The 16,754-nt window shown below is 45.1% G+C and overlaps 1 pseudogene; it reads right to left on the bottom strand.

Moving 5' to 3' along the window:
- Positions 1-16,004: 16,004 nt before the first annotated feature.
- Positions 16,005-16,754, bottom strand: LOC9269349 (prolamin PPROL 17D-like; annotated as a pseudogene).

The raw sequence follows: 16,754 nt of genomic DNA, 5'->3' as shown, positions 1-16,754 counted from the left end.
GAAATAAAGGAATGGCGTCGGCGGCCGGAGTTGGGGAAGAAGAAGAGGATCTTCCTCCGTGGTCCACCTCGCGTCGGTTCCTTCGGGATTCTTGATCTACAGAGGTTGATGAAGCTCGGGCGAAGTGGCTCAGTGTCGAAACAAGATTTCCGCAATACTAAAAGGGGGTGGCTATCAAGCTGGAAAAGTGGATGGGTTTAGAGACAAGGAATTTTGTACAGGTTCAGGCCTTCTTAATCAAGAAGTAATACCCTACTCCTGTCTGGGGATTGATCCGCCGAGAGTATTATTGATCGTATGATCTAGGTGAAAAATCGTGCCCCTAGAGACACCCGGACCCCTCCATATATAGGGGAAGGGGTCCATATTATAAAATACAGTTCATATCCCTAACGGAATATGTAATTACAGATAAAATACAATCGTAACCGACTAGGATCTCAGGTACTTCCTTGACATACAAGTTTAGAATTTAACCCGAGTCCTCTTAAAGATATTCTATCTATACATGGCACCTCATACCCAGTCGGACTATACATGCCGTGTAGGTATGGGGTATCCATAATCTCCACAGTAGCCTCTGAGACCTTTACAGTCGATGAAATAGTCTTTTCTTGTAGCACAAAATGATAATCCGAGTGCTTCAATTTCTTCTGCATTGATCTCCCGAGTACCAAAATCAAAGACTGTGAAGGGCTAAAAATAAATAATCAGGTGCATCGAATAGATGCACCTAATTAGGTGTAGCCCCCGACTATGTGAGTAGCTAAAAGCTAAACATATAGTCAAAGTGCAAATAACATCCATCCGAGTGGTTTTACAACCGTATCATCCAGAGTATCATATAGCTAAGCATATGCAGCGCTTAATAAAACATCGAGCCGACTGCTTTAGCTTTAATATACCAAAAATGAAGACGTAAAGAGGCCCGAGTAAAAAATACTCCAAAGGTCCATAAATCAGCACATATGACAAGAATCTGAGTAAAAACTCTCAAAGATCCATCAAATGTGGTATAAATATGATATCACGACAATTAATGAGTCAAAATAGCCTAGGCTATACTCACGCCATAATAAAAAATAAGCATATAACATGCCGAGAGAATGACTGTTCAAAAACCAATCATCTCAACAAAACCCAAACAGCCTTTGCAGCCTAAAAAGGCTTACAAAAGAAGTATAACACCTTTTGTCGGGTACCTTTTTTTATTTGCATCATAGTAATTCCAAGGAATCATCTAACTGCATCACAAAGGATTTTAACAGCATTAGGCCATACTGTTGTGAGGAAAAATTGCCGAAGCAAAAATGCCTAAGTCCCTACGGATCACAACTTAGCCACGCCGATAACAGAATTGGGCTGAAGTACTGTATAGGCCTAGGCCCATTAGCACTCCCGATACCCTAGAGAAATAAACGCCGAAGTCAGAGCGTCGTTTCGTCTTCCCCGCCGAGACTCTCGCCATTTTCCCCATTTCCCACTACAGTGCAAAACCACTCCGGCGGAACTAGGGTTCTCCAATTCGCTCAAATCCACCTTCCAAAATTCCACATAAACCATCCGCGCATCCACCGCATCGATCCCCCATCCATTCTCAGCCATTTCCAAAGCAAATCGCATCACCCAATTCGCATCCATGGCGGAGGAGAGAGAAAGCTTCGAGAGCCAATGGGCGCCCTCCGACATCACGGAGGAAAGCTTGAAGGAAATGGTAGCACATGGTGTTCTTCCGGCGAAGGAGATCATTGGATGGCGTCCGGCGTTCGGCGAAGCATTCCCGACCCCTGACACAAATGAAGTCATGGTATTTTCTCATTTCTTCTATGGCGGATTTTCTCTTCCAACCTCAAGATTCTTCCGGGGGATATTAGAGTTTTATGGGATTAGTTTGCATCACCTAAACCCGAATTCCATAGTTCATATCGCCAACTTCATACATGCCTGCGATGCTTTTTTGGGCGTCAGACCACATTTTGCACTATTTCGCCGCATCTTCTTCCTCAAACCCCAACCGAACAAGAACAAGCCATGCGTAGTAGGGGGGGCTGGATTTCAACTAAGGGGAACTCTGAGCCAAAAGTATTTCTCCATGCCCTTCAAAACCTCAAACAAAGGCTGGCATGAAAATTGGTTCTATGTACAAAACCCCGAGCCTGCACTCCCCGAGTACTCCTGTCTTCCTCCAGTTTATCAGGACACTTGGAACTCACTTCCAATGGGAGAGGAAGCCGCTCAGGCACTTGCCCTGATGGACCGTATGCTGAAACTAAAGGAGCAAGGTCTGCAAGGAGAACAGATCACCCGGCATTTTATCAAGAGCCAGCTAGCCCCAATCAAAGAAAGATCTCGCACGACCTTTGAATTCGACGGCAAGCATGACCCCAACCGTGAAGATCCTGAATCTCTTGAATTCAAGGTTATGAAGGAGAGAATGTATAAGATCTTCTCAAATGCAATCGTAGTAAGCTATTCGCACTTGCTGCCAGTGGTGCCATACAGTGCCTTCAACCACCCTCCACCGGTATGTATTTAAAATTTCAACCTTTCTCAAAAGCATGCTTTTATCATCTACAAAGTTGATGGAAAACTTGAATCATCATGCCTAGGAATTCGCCTTGATGAAGTCAGACCCTCCAACTGCTCAACGCCGCTCACCCCGTCGGCAAACTGGTCAAGCTGGCAGAGGACCAAAAATCTGGTCTGACTCTCAACCCAGCACCACTCAATTGGCCAACCAATCAGACTTCCGCAAGAGGAAATTAGTTCTGAGCGATGATGAAAATGATGACTCTGAAAAAGCTGGCAGCAAGGGGATGACTGGAAAACCAGCAAGGCAAGCTAACCCGAAGAAGAAAACATCCCGTTGTCCCATGTCGAAAATCAAGAAGTCCTCCAGGTACAAATCATTTAGCCATCTTCCTTGTATTGCTGCTCACTCACTATTGAAATAGCACTGATAGCATAACTCAAATTTGCTCACTCACTATTAAAATTAGTTATTGAGCTCTGAAAATTCACAGAAATTTTCAGAGAATAATTTAGACCACGTAGAATATTAAAAAAAATATTTCCGGCCATAATTTTTGCAGGAAAATTTTGTTTTCCTCATTTATTCACTTGATTAAATTGCTTTAACTTTTAATACTCCCTCCATCTCATAATATAAGACGTGCACGCATTTTAAGATTTAACTTTTAAACATTTGACCAACACTTAGTATAATATGAAATGAATTTTAATTGTTAAAAATTATATCATTAGATTGACATTTAAATTTACTTTCATATGGTTATAATTTTGTTGCTACAAATCTTATAGTAACCACGCCTTATATTATGGGATAGATGGAGTATATTTTTCTAGAAATGCATTATATATATTTATGACGTTTGCTTTGTGCCCCTTATGACAAGTTAATATTCGTCACGACGTCCCATTGAAATAATTTATGACGATTTCTAGTTGGCATTAACGACGAACACATTTTTTTCGTCACTAAGCCACCCCATCTCATACTAATCGTCATAAAATGGAATGTGCTAATGACGAATAGCTCCGATGTCACGAGGAATTCTTCATAGAAGGTCATATTTCTTGTAGTGTAATATCATCATCATGACATAGAGTAATTTCATAAGCAAATATTATACCCGCACCAAAGCATCTCCCAGATAAGCTAGCCGTATATTCAGTATAACAAGAACATAATGTAAAGTAGGCATTCATATACTCGGAAAGTATTTTAATACCACAAATGTATAAAGAAGAGTATTCTAAATAAAGTACAAAGCTTACAAAAGAGGAAAGGAAAGCTACTAGAGCCATACCCGAACTATTCCAAAGGCTTCCGGACTCCTGATTACTACTATATTCCTATTCCACCAGCTAGATACTACTAAACTAAACTTGAGAGAAATGAGAGAGCTCTTGCTTGAGGTGTGTGTTGAAGTGAAGAGAGTGAACTCCTTAAATAGGCAGGTAATGACGGTTATGGCGGTTGGAAAGGTCGGTAATACCCCCAACCGCCATAGGGAAGCAATCCACACCGTCCATCCAAACCCTGCATCCAGCGGCTTCACGGCAGGTTCGGCCGAACCAGGGTGGGCCGGCCCAACCAGCCCACATTTTGGCTGGTGGCCTCCTCCGCTGCTTCACTTCGTAGACTTGTGAATTTTGGCCTGATTCTCGACATCGTCCGATTGATTTATCATATGTGTTGATGTCGATTCTCCTCCACTTTATTGTTATTCTCTGTAAAAGGTTAGTATACCTAATACTAGTGGAATATTATTATTCTAACATGTTTATGCATTTCAAGCATCACTAGCTCTCCTTTATTTTGGTAATATTGACGGTCGAAATTGGTAAATAACGACCGTCAACAAAACCCCCCAAGCTTGAACCTTTGCTCGTCTCGAGTGAAGGACGAAAGGAAACAAAAACTTGGTTGTTGATCAGGAGTTGCTACTATGCTGTATATCTCAAAGATACATGTGCAAGGTATATGTACTCTCTCTCAGATTAAATAATCTTTGGCACGGTGGCTTACCCTTACCCCTGATTCCCACGAGACACTGCTTCTCCTTGCCTTAGGCGGTTGAAAGACAGAACAACAAATAAAGCACCAATCACCCGATATTTATCCAACTCTAATTCCGGAAGTTTTCAAATGATTTTTGCAAAAGAAACTCAAGTTCCTCAAATGATTCACTCAATCTCTCTAAGTGTATCACTTTGAATTCCTCACCAAATGTTGCCTTTTTGATTCCTACTCTAAGGTTTGATATGTGGAGCTCGGTAGGGATCAAACATGGCATACTTGCATTCTCATTTATTACTAAATCAAAAACTTAGACTAAAGCAGATAACTAAACATACTTAAGATCAAGATTGTGCAAAGTGTGTGTGGTATATGGTGGAAATGGCACATGAGGAAAAATAAAGAAAATGCTTCTCCTTTGTGCTTACTTTCTTCTCCCAAAAAATCCTTCTTTTATTGATTAGGAGAGGGCACGGCTACATTTTTTTTCAACATCATGCTCATGCTTGTGAGAGCGTAACTTTATTTTTTCTCTTTTCATAACCATGCCTTTCCCTCCTTCTCTTTTTTTTTTCGAAAGGACTTTTCTTTTTAGGAGAAGAAAGCTCATGAAAGCATGGATAATTTATTTAGGTGGTAATATGGAAATGGAGTGGAATGGAATATTTGCTTGGCTCCCAGTGTAGGAGTTTAGCATGTGCATATATGTGGGTGTATGATCTTGATCATAGAGCATGAGAAGTATCTACACAAGTCTCAAGAGTTTGACAAAGTTCAATGGAATGGCAAGAAACCAAAATGTATATGGTTTAATCATGATGGCACAATTTTGGCTTTGGTAGGAATTTATATTAAATGAGCAACTCTCAATTTTATCATTTTGAAAAACAAAACATCCGGAATTCAAGTCAAACTAGTATCAGGGTCATAGCAACTCTTATTTACTATCTCATATCTTACAACAACTTAGACTCTGAACAGCAAGTGCAGCTCATTTACCTCAGACTCCCAGATAATTGTTGGCTACTTATATTTAACCTTTGAGAGAGCACTTACCACGAACCCATATATAAGAGATATAAAACAGAGCAACTATTCATCATTTCAACAAAGAGAACTAGCTTATCTTACCTATCATGACTCAAACCTATCCTATCTTTTTAGTATTTTCTAGTTTGCAAATTTTTATGTTGTTTTCAGTTTATAAGATGCAATTGTAAAGCAAATATGCAATTGGAAAGGGAAATATGCAATGTGATACAAGTTACCTCAGTGGGGGGAGAGATGTCTCCCCACCTCAAGCTTGGCTTTCGCTTAGGGTCCTTGATAATGATTGAACCCCTGGAAGAGGAAGTACGCTTGAAGGTCATCGTGCTGTTGCTGCATCATTTTGTTGAAGTTGGCGAACTGAGCATTAGCAGATTGTTGCAATTCTAGCGTTTGAGATATGTGTTCCGTGAGGTTGTACTGGATCTCCCCCGTCTGCACATCAAGGGTATCCATTCTCCTAGTGATTTCACCTAAGTCCCAACAAGAGGAACTCGAGCACCATTCACAAGGAGATGGAGGCACACCACTTGATCTGGGAGGTTGGTTATCCCCCAATGTATGTCATGAGACGCATGCCATCGGTCCTCACTGGCACTCGCCCAGTTTTAGACTCCGATGCTGTGGCGTGGAGCTTGGGTCCCTCTGGGTGCATCCCTAGTTGGTGCCCAACCTTTCTCATACATCTGCACGGGTGTTAAGGATGATGAACTTTCTTGTTCATTCTTTGCCATGTTACGCGTCTCCCTGTTTGCTCCACCTGCACGAGATTCTTCTATGGTCTGCAGGGGAATGGTTAGTTTATGGCAGTTGTACAAATGATATCCTGTGTTGACGGTCGTTATCGATCAGTTTCGACCGTCAATATTACTAAACTAGGAGAGAACTAGTGATGCTTGCAATGCATATATCTGTTAGAATAATAAACTTCCACTAGTATTAGGTATACTAACCTCTTGCAGGGAATGACACTAAAGTGGAGGAGAATCGATATTAACTCAGACGATAAATCAATCGGATGATGTCGAGAACCAGACTTGTGTGTGAATAGGCCAAGAACTCAGAATTGACACGATAAATTGGGCCAAAATTCACAAGTCTGCGAAGAAGAACAACAGAGGAGGCCACAAGCCAAACCATGGGCTGGTTGGGCCGGCCCCAGGTTCGGCCGAACCAAGGGGTTCAGCCGAACCTCCCTCAACGCCGCTGGATGCAGGGTTTTTCTGGACGGTGTGGATTAGCTCCCAATGAGGGTTGGACGGTATTTCCGACCATTCCAACCATCACAACCGTCATTGGGATGCTATATAAACCTCTCACCTTCTCACTTCACTCACACACCTCAAGCAATAGCTCTCTCATTTCTCTCAAGTTTAGTTTAGTAGTATCTAGCTGGTGGAATAGAATTAGAATAGGAATCAGGAGTCCGGAAGCCTTCGGAAGAGTTCGGGTATGGCTCTAGCAGCTTTCCTTTCCTCTTTTGTAAGCTTTGTACTTTTATTAGAATACTCTTCTATATACATTTATGGTATTGAAATACTTTCTGAGTATATGAGTACCTACTTTACATTATTGTCACGACCGGAATTAACCCAACGGGCGTTCCTTACGTGTGTGTATTATTCCTTGTCCCAGGAGGCAAGATACACCAAAAGTTGATACATTTCAGAGTTTATCAAGCGGAAGCGTAAATAGTTAATTATTACATGGGCAGCGAAGGCCCAGCACACACAAAGACAAACGAGAAACAACGGAAGACTAGGGCGACGACCACAGGCGCTTGACGGCAGGCACGAGCTAGACACCAAAGCCTTCATCTTCCAGGGGCTCCTCTTCTGGGTTTGGGAAAAATTGAGCAAGACTGAGTACAACCACCGTACTCAACAAGACACACCCACAAGTGCAGGATAAATGCAAGGGAGTACAAGGGGGTTAAGATATAAAGGGTTAGGGTTCGCAGTAAACAGCATTAAAAGACACTTAGTTGCTCAAAGCTATTTTGTAAACACGATTCCAGAGCTATACAATATTATTAAACAAGGCCGTGAACCCACACGAACCTGCCTTAACCCAAGGCCTACGATGATTCAGACCGAACTGGCAACCCGACCCTGGGTCCCAGCTCGTCCCAAGCCAACCATTCCACATTTTAGTTGTTAAGCAGGTTTTAAGAATTTAAAACACTAACTTGGGTACATTGCTCGGCTTGCCCATAACCGAGGGCACGGCTATTCGAATAGATTATACTCTGATCAGAGGTGTACATCTTTACCCACAAGACACATCTTCCTCACGTGTAGCCACGTGCCACATACCACCACGGTATACGGACGAAATACGTGACATAGTTTCCAACCCATCCTAGCCATAGACAAGAGTACCGACCCAACCCCACCTACGGCCGGGACCCCCGGGACAGGTAGGCAGGACTGAGCCCCTAGCAGCAGGACATCGGCCCTGTGCCATGACATCTCGACTACCGGGCCGCAGCTCGTGTAGCCTTCATTTGTCCTAGAGATGTCCATCGACCCCCGACTTCGTCCATCTCCATCCGTGTACTTTTGTTTATAACCAGACTGAGCCACAAACTAAGCCTTACCCACTAGACATGTGGAAGTACGGTAGTGCTTTGCAACAGAGGCCCGAAGACCGGTCCTTATATGGCCAAGGTGCTACTATCAAAACCATGCACCCCGAGCCCAGCCTAAAACCATTTTGAGGGTTTTGAATAGAGGGGGAGGTGTGAATCCAAATCTACCTAAAATCATACTAGTGGTACCATGAGTAGAGTGTCCACTAGTTGGGGTTTTGTTTATTCTAGGGTGAACAAGGAAATAATAACAATAACAATAATAAGGTCATAACAAAGGTACATAGGCATGGCTAGATAAAACAGTGATAACGCGGGAATTTAAATAAAGCGATAATGCGATAATTTAAATCAAAATAATTTTATAAACTAGGATTCAATATGTTCAAGGATGATGTGACTTGCCTTGCTCGCTTTCCCAAACGTCGGCTTCAACCTCCACGAAGAGCGGATCTTCCGAAGCTGCAGCGTCTACACGACCAACGGAAAAGAAAAGGCTTTTACTCTAATAAACTCCATATAACAAGCAGGAACAAAGCACAAAAATTAGAGACTTGAACGGTCCAATTCCGAGTTCATATGGCCAAGTTATGGTCATTTGAAGTTTATATGCTCTTTAAATGAATATTTGCGAATTTCTTCATTTAAATTTTAATTTTAAAAGGGTTTATTGCGTCAGCCGAGGGGAGGGGGCGCGCGGACCGGGTCCACGGGAGTGGGGCCCACGTGGAAGCCTCATGGTCCACGGTGGACCGGGCGCACCAGGGCTCGCACCGGCCGGCGCCGTGGGTCCCACGCGTCAGCTGCACCTAAAGGCGCGGGCGGCTGACGGCCGGGCCCCACGCGGCAGCCACTCGGCGCGCCCGAGGGCGGCCAAGCAGGCGCAGCCGGTGGGAGGCGGCGCCCTGGCCCCTATGGTCGCTGGCGGCGGCCATAGGCACGTCGGAGTGGTGGCCGAGAGAGGGGAAGGGAAGGGGGAAAAGAGGCGGCGGTCCACGGCTCACCCTAGGTCGACGGCGACGACGAAAAAGGCGGCTGGAGCGGAGGAAGGCGGCGGCGCGGCTCGGGTCGACGGGGTCGACGGAGTTCCGGCGGTCGGCGAGCGAAACGGAGGGGTGGACGAGGTCGGCAAGGATGCGGCGAAGCCGCAGGAGGCGGCGCCGAGGTGGGAGGGGGTCCGGGGCGACGACGGCGGCGGACTGGAGCTCGGCGGCGACAGCGGAGAGAGAGGGCGACGGCGTGAGCTCGATTCCGGCGAGGAGGAAGGGCGGCGAGAGGCGGAAACGGACGGAGGAGGTGCGGGGAGGGTTTAAATAGAGCCAGGACGAGAGAGGGCGGCCGGGAAAGGAAGGAAACCGGCGCGGGAGGTCGGCCACCATCAATGGCGCCGGCGAGATTTGCAGGGGCAAATCCGCCCGTTTGAACGTGGAAGAGAGAGGGAAAAATGGGGGGAAAGGGAGAGGGGATCACGGGGAGTGATTTCCCCCTCTTTATTGCACGCGGGGACGGCGGGAGGCGGCGGGATTCGCGGCGCTAGGGCGCGGGCGAGGCGGCGGGAGCGGCGGGAGGAAGGGGATGACGGGTGGGCCCCACCCGTCAGCGAGGGTGGCGGGCGGGCCCGCCCGTCAGCGGCGCGTGCGCGGGGAGGGGCCGAGTGGGCCGCGGGGGAAGAGGAGAGAGGGGGAGGGAAGTGGGCCGAGCCGGCCCAAGAGGGGGAGGGAGGGAAAGGGGACTTTTAGGGTTTTTCTTTTTATAAAGTCATTTTAACTTTGTTTATTTCTTAATAATTATTATTTGTGCTCTGAAAATTCCACTAAAATTTATTTACGCATTTTAGGCTTTTAGGAAATATACAAAAATCCTGCAAGCCTTATTTGACTTTTAACTTTGCACATTTTAATTGTTGGAGGCTTTCACATGGATTTTAATTATTGTAGGCAGAATTTAGAGGATGTATTTTAGAGTCGTTTTGGGACGCGACAATAACCAGACTGAGCCACAAACTAAGCCTTACCCACTAGACATGTGGAATTACGGTAGTGCTTTACAACAGAGGCCCGAGCTTAATCCTTATATTGGCCGGGGTGCTACTTCCCACAACTGGCATGCACCCAAACCCCACCGGAAAACAGGTTTTAGGGGTTTTGAAAGAGGAAGAGAGGTGTATGTCCAATTCCACCATAATCCAACCATTCCATAGTGTCCAAGTGATATGAGAATTCCTAAAGTCTAAAGTTATAAAACCACCTAATGCTGCATAATTAACCAGCGAAGCATCTACCTAAGTTCATACTAGTGGAACCATAAATAGAGTACCCACTAGTTGGGGTTCTATTTTCCTAGGGTGAACAAGGTAATAATAACAATAGCAATCATAATAAGGTCATAACAAAGGTAAATAGGCTGGCTAAATAAAACAGTGATAACGCGGGAATTTAAATAAAGCAATAATGCATTAATTTAAATCAAAATAATTTTATAAACTGGGATTCAATATGCTAAAGGATGATGTGACTTGCCTTGCTCAGAGACAACGGCCTTCCGAACCTTCGGCGATGACCGCGACCCACGCTTCGAGAACCTCCGGAACGACAGAAGCTACGCGAAGCACACAAGCAAAACTACAAGCCTATAAAGAAGCAATAACAATACATAAAAAGAAAGCACAATCTTCTTTAGGTTATAACAAACATTAGGAGACTTGAACGGATCGATTCGGAGTTCGTATGACCAAGACATGGTCATCCGAAGTTAAATGCTGTTATATGGAGATTTGCGGATTATTATAATTAGGTTTTGCAACTATAAAACATGTGTAAGCGCTAGCCTGGAAAAGACAGGAAGGCTGCGCTGTTGACATGCGGACCCCACATGTCAACCTAAGAGACCACGGCAGACCGGGTACATAGAGACGGTCCACGGGTCGACAGAAGCGGACCCCGTGTGTCAACCGAGGCGAGTGGCCGACAAACGGACTCCACTAGACACCACGCGGGCTGCACACGTGGAAACCACGTGGCTACCGAGCGGGCACACTAACACGGTCACCACACGCACAAGCGAATGACTACCGACACCGGTACACGGGTACCGGGGTCGACAACCGCACAATGGGCACGGGTGACACCGAAAGGACGAGGACGGGGGCAGCGAGAGGACGGATCCTTACCACCACGCGACGAGGCATGGGAACGATGACGACGAATGGGCAGCGGAGACGAACGGCGAGGGGACGATTTCGGCGGCGATCCTTAGACGAAGGCGAGACGCGACCGGCACGAGGCTTGATGACGCGGAGGCGAGGATGAAGACGATGACGGGGCTGCAGCAGCTCGCTTGACGAACCACGGGCGGCGAACGCGATCGGCTTCACGGAGGGACGAACGCCATGACGACCAGGAGCGACGAAAGGACGACGCCCGGAACCGGCGAGGAGGCGACGAGGGCAGCCGGCAGCAGCTGCACGGAGGCAAGGACGGCGTGGAACACGCCGCTGCGATGTCGACGACGGTGGCGGCGCAGCGAGACGACGAGCCGGCGAGGAGGAACGGCCAATCGGAGGAGTCGACGAGGAGGATGGAGAAGCCGGCGCGGCAGTGACGGCGGTCTCCAGATGAATCAGAGGGCAGGCCGGGGTGGAGGTCGACGCGGCGACGCCGAGGGAGTAGATGGCGCGGCCGGCCCGCACCTGAGCGGTGCGGCAGGGGCAGCTGGAGTCGGTGGAGTGGTGGCGACACCACTGGTCGTCGGCCAGGACGCGGCTCCGATGATTTTCCCGTGAAACGGAGCGACGCCGGGGAAGAGGAGGCAGCTGCGAGGCCGCTGGGGGTGACGGCACGACTGGACGGCGTTCCGGCGAGGAGGGAGAGGCAGCTGGAGGCGGCCGACGGCACGGGAGAGAGAGGAGGACGGCGGGAAGGTGGCTAGGGACCTCGGGAAGACTCAGGAGGAGGCAAAAATGAGAGAACGCAAGGAGGGGGTTCCATTTTATAGGCGCGGGGAGGGAGCCGGCAACGAGAGAGGTCGGAACGGAGGCGGGAATGGCGGCCGGCAGCAACGGAAGGCGGCCGGTGTTGGCGCGTCCGTTCCCGGCGATTGGGGGCGCCATTCAAAGGGGAAAACGGGGGAAATCAAAGAGGAATCAATGGGGATTAAAACCCCCTAATCAATTTCGGAAACCCCGGTTTGAATCGCGTGGATTTTGGGGAGGATTGGCACTAGGGTTTGCACGGGAGAGAGAAGAGGCCGACGGCTGGAGGTCGGGGACGCGCCTGACAGGCGGGACCCACGTGGGAGGCGCGCGGTCAACGCGCGGCAACGGGTGGGAGGCGCGGCTCGGCTTGGGCCGGGCGAAGCCGAGGCGGCCCAGGAGGAGAAGAGGAGGGAGTGGGCCGGGAGGGGAAGGGGAGGCCCAAGAGAAGGAGGGAGAGAAGGAGAGGGAGAGAAAGAGAGGGAGGAAGAGAGGACTTTGGCCGTGGGCCGAGGGAGAGAGAGAGGGAGGACTTTGGGCCAGACTTGGCCCAAAGGAGGAAGGAAGATTTATTTTTAGTTTTTCTTTTTAGTAAACTTTCTTAATTGTTGTTGTTGCTTAATAAATATTTCTGGTGCTCTGAAAATTCAAGTAAAATTTGAGGTCTCCTTTTAGACCAAGGAGAATTTAACAAAAATTCTCCGGGCAACATTCAAATTTTTCTTGTATGTATTTTAGTGTTTGCCAATTTCTTTTTGAATTTTAATTAATTCTATTATTCCTTTTAGAGAATGATTTTTATTTTGGGATGAATTTATCAGGACGTGACACCCACTGAGGTAACTTGTATCACATTGCATATTTCCCTTTCCAATTGTATGTTTGCTTTCCAATTGCATCCTACAAAACTTGAAAACAACATAAAAAATTGCAAAATAGAAAATACCAAAAAGATAGGATAGGTTTGAGTCATGGTAGGTAAGACAAGCTAGTTCTCTTTGTTGAAATGATGAATAGTTGCTCTGTTTTATATCTCTTATATATGAGTTCTTGGTAAATACTCTCTCAAAGGTTAAATATAAGTAGCCAACAATTATCCGGGAACCTGAGGTAAATGGGCTGCAGTTGCTAATCTAAGTCTAAGTTGTTGTGAGATATGAGATAGTAAATATGAGTAGCTATGATCCTGATACTAGTTTGACTTGAATTCCGGATGTTTTGTTTTTCAAAATGATAACATTGAAGTTCCTCATTTGATGTAAATTTCTACCAGAGCCAAAAATGTGCTATCATGATTAAACCATATACATTTTGGTTGCTTACCATTCCATTGAACTTTGTCAAACTCTTGTGACTTGTGTAGATACTTCTCATGCTCTATGATCAAGATCATACACCCACATATATGCACATGCTAAACTCCTACACTGGGAGTTAAGCAATATTCCATTCTATTTTCACATTACCATCAAAATAAATTCTCCATGTTTTCATGTACTTTCTTGTCCTAAAAAGAAAAAAATCCTTTTGACAAAAAAGAAAAAAAAGAGGAGGTAAAGGCATGGTTATAAAATAATAATAATAATAATAATAATAATAATAATAATAATAATAATAACAATAACAATAATAATAATAATAATAAAGTTATGCTCCATCAAGCATGAGCATGATGTTGAAAAAAAATATAGCCATGCCCTCTCCTTATAAATAAAAGAAGCATTTTCCTACCAAAGGAGAAGCATTTTCCTTTATTTTTCGACTATATACCATACACACATTATGCACGATCTTGATCTTTAGTATGTTTAGTTATCTGCTCTAGTCTAAAATTTTGACTTGGTAATAAATGTGAATGTAAGTGTGCCATGTTTGATCCCTACCAAGCTCCACATATAAACCTTAGAGTAGGAATCAACAATGCAATGTTTGGTGAGGAATTCAAATTGATACACTTAGAGAGACTATGTGAATCAATTGAGGAACTTGGCTTTCTTTTTCAAAATCATTTGAAAACTTCCGGAACAAGAGTTGAATAAAGATCGGGTGATTGGTGCTCTAATTAATGTTCTGTCCTTCAACCGCCCAAGGCAAGGAGAAACAGTGTCTTGTGGGAATCAGGGGTAAGGGTAAGCCACCGTGCCAAAGATTATTTAATCTAAGAGAGAGTACATATACCTTCCACCTGTATCTTTGAGATATGCAGCATAGTAGCACCTCCTGATCAATAACCAAGTCTTTGTTTCCTTTCGTCCTTCACTCGGGACGAGCAAAGGTTCAAGCTTGGGGGGTTTTGTTGACGGTCATTATCGATCAGTTTCGACCGTCAATATTACTAAAATAGGAGAGAACTAGTGATGCTTGCAATGCATATATCTGCTAGAATAATAAACTTCCACTAGTATTAGGTATACTAACCTCTTGCAGGGAATGACACTAAAGTGGAGGAGAATCGATATTAACTCAGACGATAAATCAATCGGACGATGTCGAGAACCAGACTTGTGTGTGAATAGGCCAAGAATTCAGAATTGACACGATGAATTGGGCCAAAATTCACAAGTCTGCGGAGAAGAACAATAGAGGAGGCCAGCAGCCGAGCCATGGGCTGGTTGGGCTGGCCCCAGGTTCGGCCGAACTAGGGGGTTCGACCGAACCTCCCTCATCGCCGCTGGATGCAGGGTTTCTTCTGGACGGTGTGGATTAGCTCCCAATTACGGTTGGACGGTATTTCCGACCATTCCAACCGTCACAACCGTCATTGGGAGGCTATATAAACCCCTCACCTTCCCACTTCACTCACACACCTCAAGCAATAGTTCTCTCATTCCTCTCAAGTTTAGTTTAGTAGTATCTAGTTGGTGGAATAGAATTAGAATAGGAATCAGGAGTCCGGAAGCCTTTGGAAGAGTTCGGGTATGGCTCTAGCAGCTTTCCTTTCCTCTTTTGTAAGCTTTGTACTTTTATTAGAATACTCTTCTATATACATTTATGGTACTGAAATACTTTTCGAGTATATGAGTACCTACTTTACATTATGTTCATGTTATACTGAATATACGGCTAGCTTATCTAGAAGATGCTTTGGTGCGGGTATAATGTTTGCTTATGCATTTACTCTATGTCGTGACGATGATATTAGAGTAGTATCTGGTAGTTTAGACGTGGTGTCTAGATTATGGGATATCATTATTTGGTCATGACAGGCTGTCGTAAGGAACTCGGCAGTCAGGGGTGGCTTCTCGAAGTACCAGGAGGGCATCGGATAGAGGGTATTAGCTAGTATATCAGTTAACTAGAATGTATGTATACTATGTATATTAGAAGTATAGGAATAGATTCTCTTTCTCTTTTCTTTCCACTTAGCTTAGATGATATATTATGAGGATGAGTAATTAATGCTTGTGTGTCACTCTACCCTTGGATTATCTTAACCCCTGCTTAGAATATGATTATCACAAATAATATATAAATTACTAGTTGAGTTCTCTCTACATGATTAGCTTAATGTTTTTAAATTATAAATTGATATTTCCGCGACCAAGCCTTCAAATATGGAAATTTTAACTTCATGTTACGCGGAGCGTCTTGTTTCGGTGACAAGGTAAGATTGAATTAACAATGATATGGAAAATGGTCCCATCGATACTTATATTTTGAATAGTGGATTTATAATCGCTATAGGTTGGGCATGTTTTATATGGTGTAGGATTACGTTGTAGGGTATATACTATTTGCCACATGCGTTTTGACTTTGTTCTCATCGAAATGAAAAGATTGACCTGCTTAACACACTCCGTTCACGTCGAGTAGCCATAGTAGCTTAGAACCGAATGTAGGCATGCATCGTAAAGTTGTAAATGCAACCATAGTAGACGGTGATGATAATTAATTTCAACAATGTACTAGGATTTATCCTTACAGAGGCATTATGTTTAAACTTGCATGACATTTTTATTAAGATTTGTATCACCCTGATGTTTCAACTTGTCACACACGATGATGCATGACTTTATTTTTCTCTCCTGTACTACTATACTGCTACAATTCAGTACCAGATACCACCGATGGTGGGAATGCTACAGGGAGCAGTGTTGTAGCTTGGGTAGATAACGCATATTGACGGCAACTTTAGGGCCAACATAGCTTGGGCTTGAGCTTGAGTCTGATCGAAGTAGACGCCAGCAAACTGTTGTAGCTGTAGCTGCTGCACAATCGCCAGAACACTGCTAATGGCCTGGCAGTGAGACTGTTGCGCGATCATCCTGAGCTGTTGGCAGCACTGCTACTGCATGACTTGGCAGTTTCTCAGTTGAAACACGGGTGATTGGAAGAAGGGGGTTGCCACTGTGCTGCACTACTGCCTTATGAACTCACCGCATGGGCTAAGCATCTGTTGCTGCACCATGAGATGCGGCTGCAGCTGATATTGCCTATAAACTTGAGTAACAGCATCAAACTGCGCAGAGGCGCTGCATGCAGCAATAGCAAGGAGAGCAAAGAAGAAAATGATCTTCATTGTGGTGGGATTCTAGTTGTTATGCTTTCGTTGTAATATTTGAGTTGTGAGAAGGATGAAGGGGGTTTACATTGTGCTTGTCTAT

Source organism: Oryza sativa, chromosome 12 (genome assembly GCF_034140825.1).
Source record: "Oryza sativa Japonica Group chromosome 12, ASM3414082v1".
Classification (NCBI taxonomy): domain Eukaryota; kingdom Viridiplantae; phylum Streptophyta; class Magnoliopsida; order Poales; family Poaceae; genus Oryza; species Oryza sativa.
The sequence above is the reverse complement of the archived record's forward strand: the minus strand, read 5'-3'. Positions and strand labels throughout refer to the sequence as shown.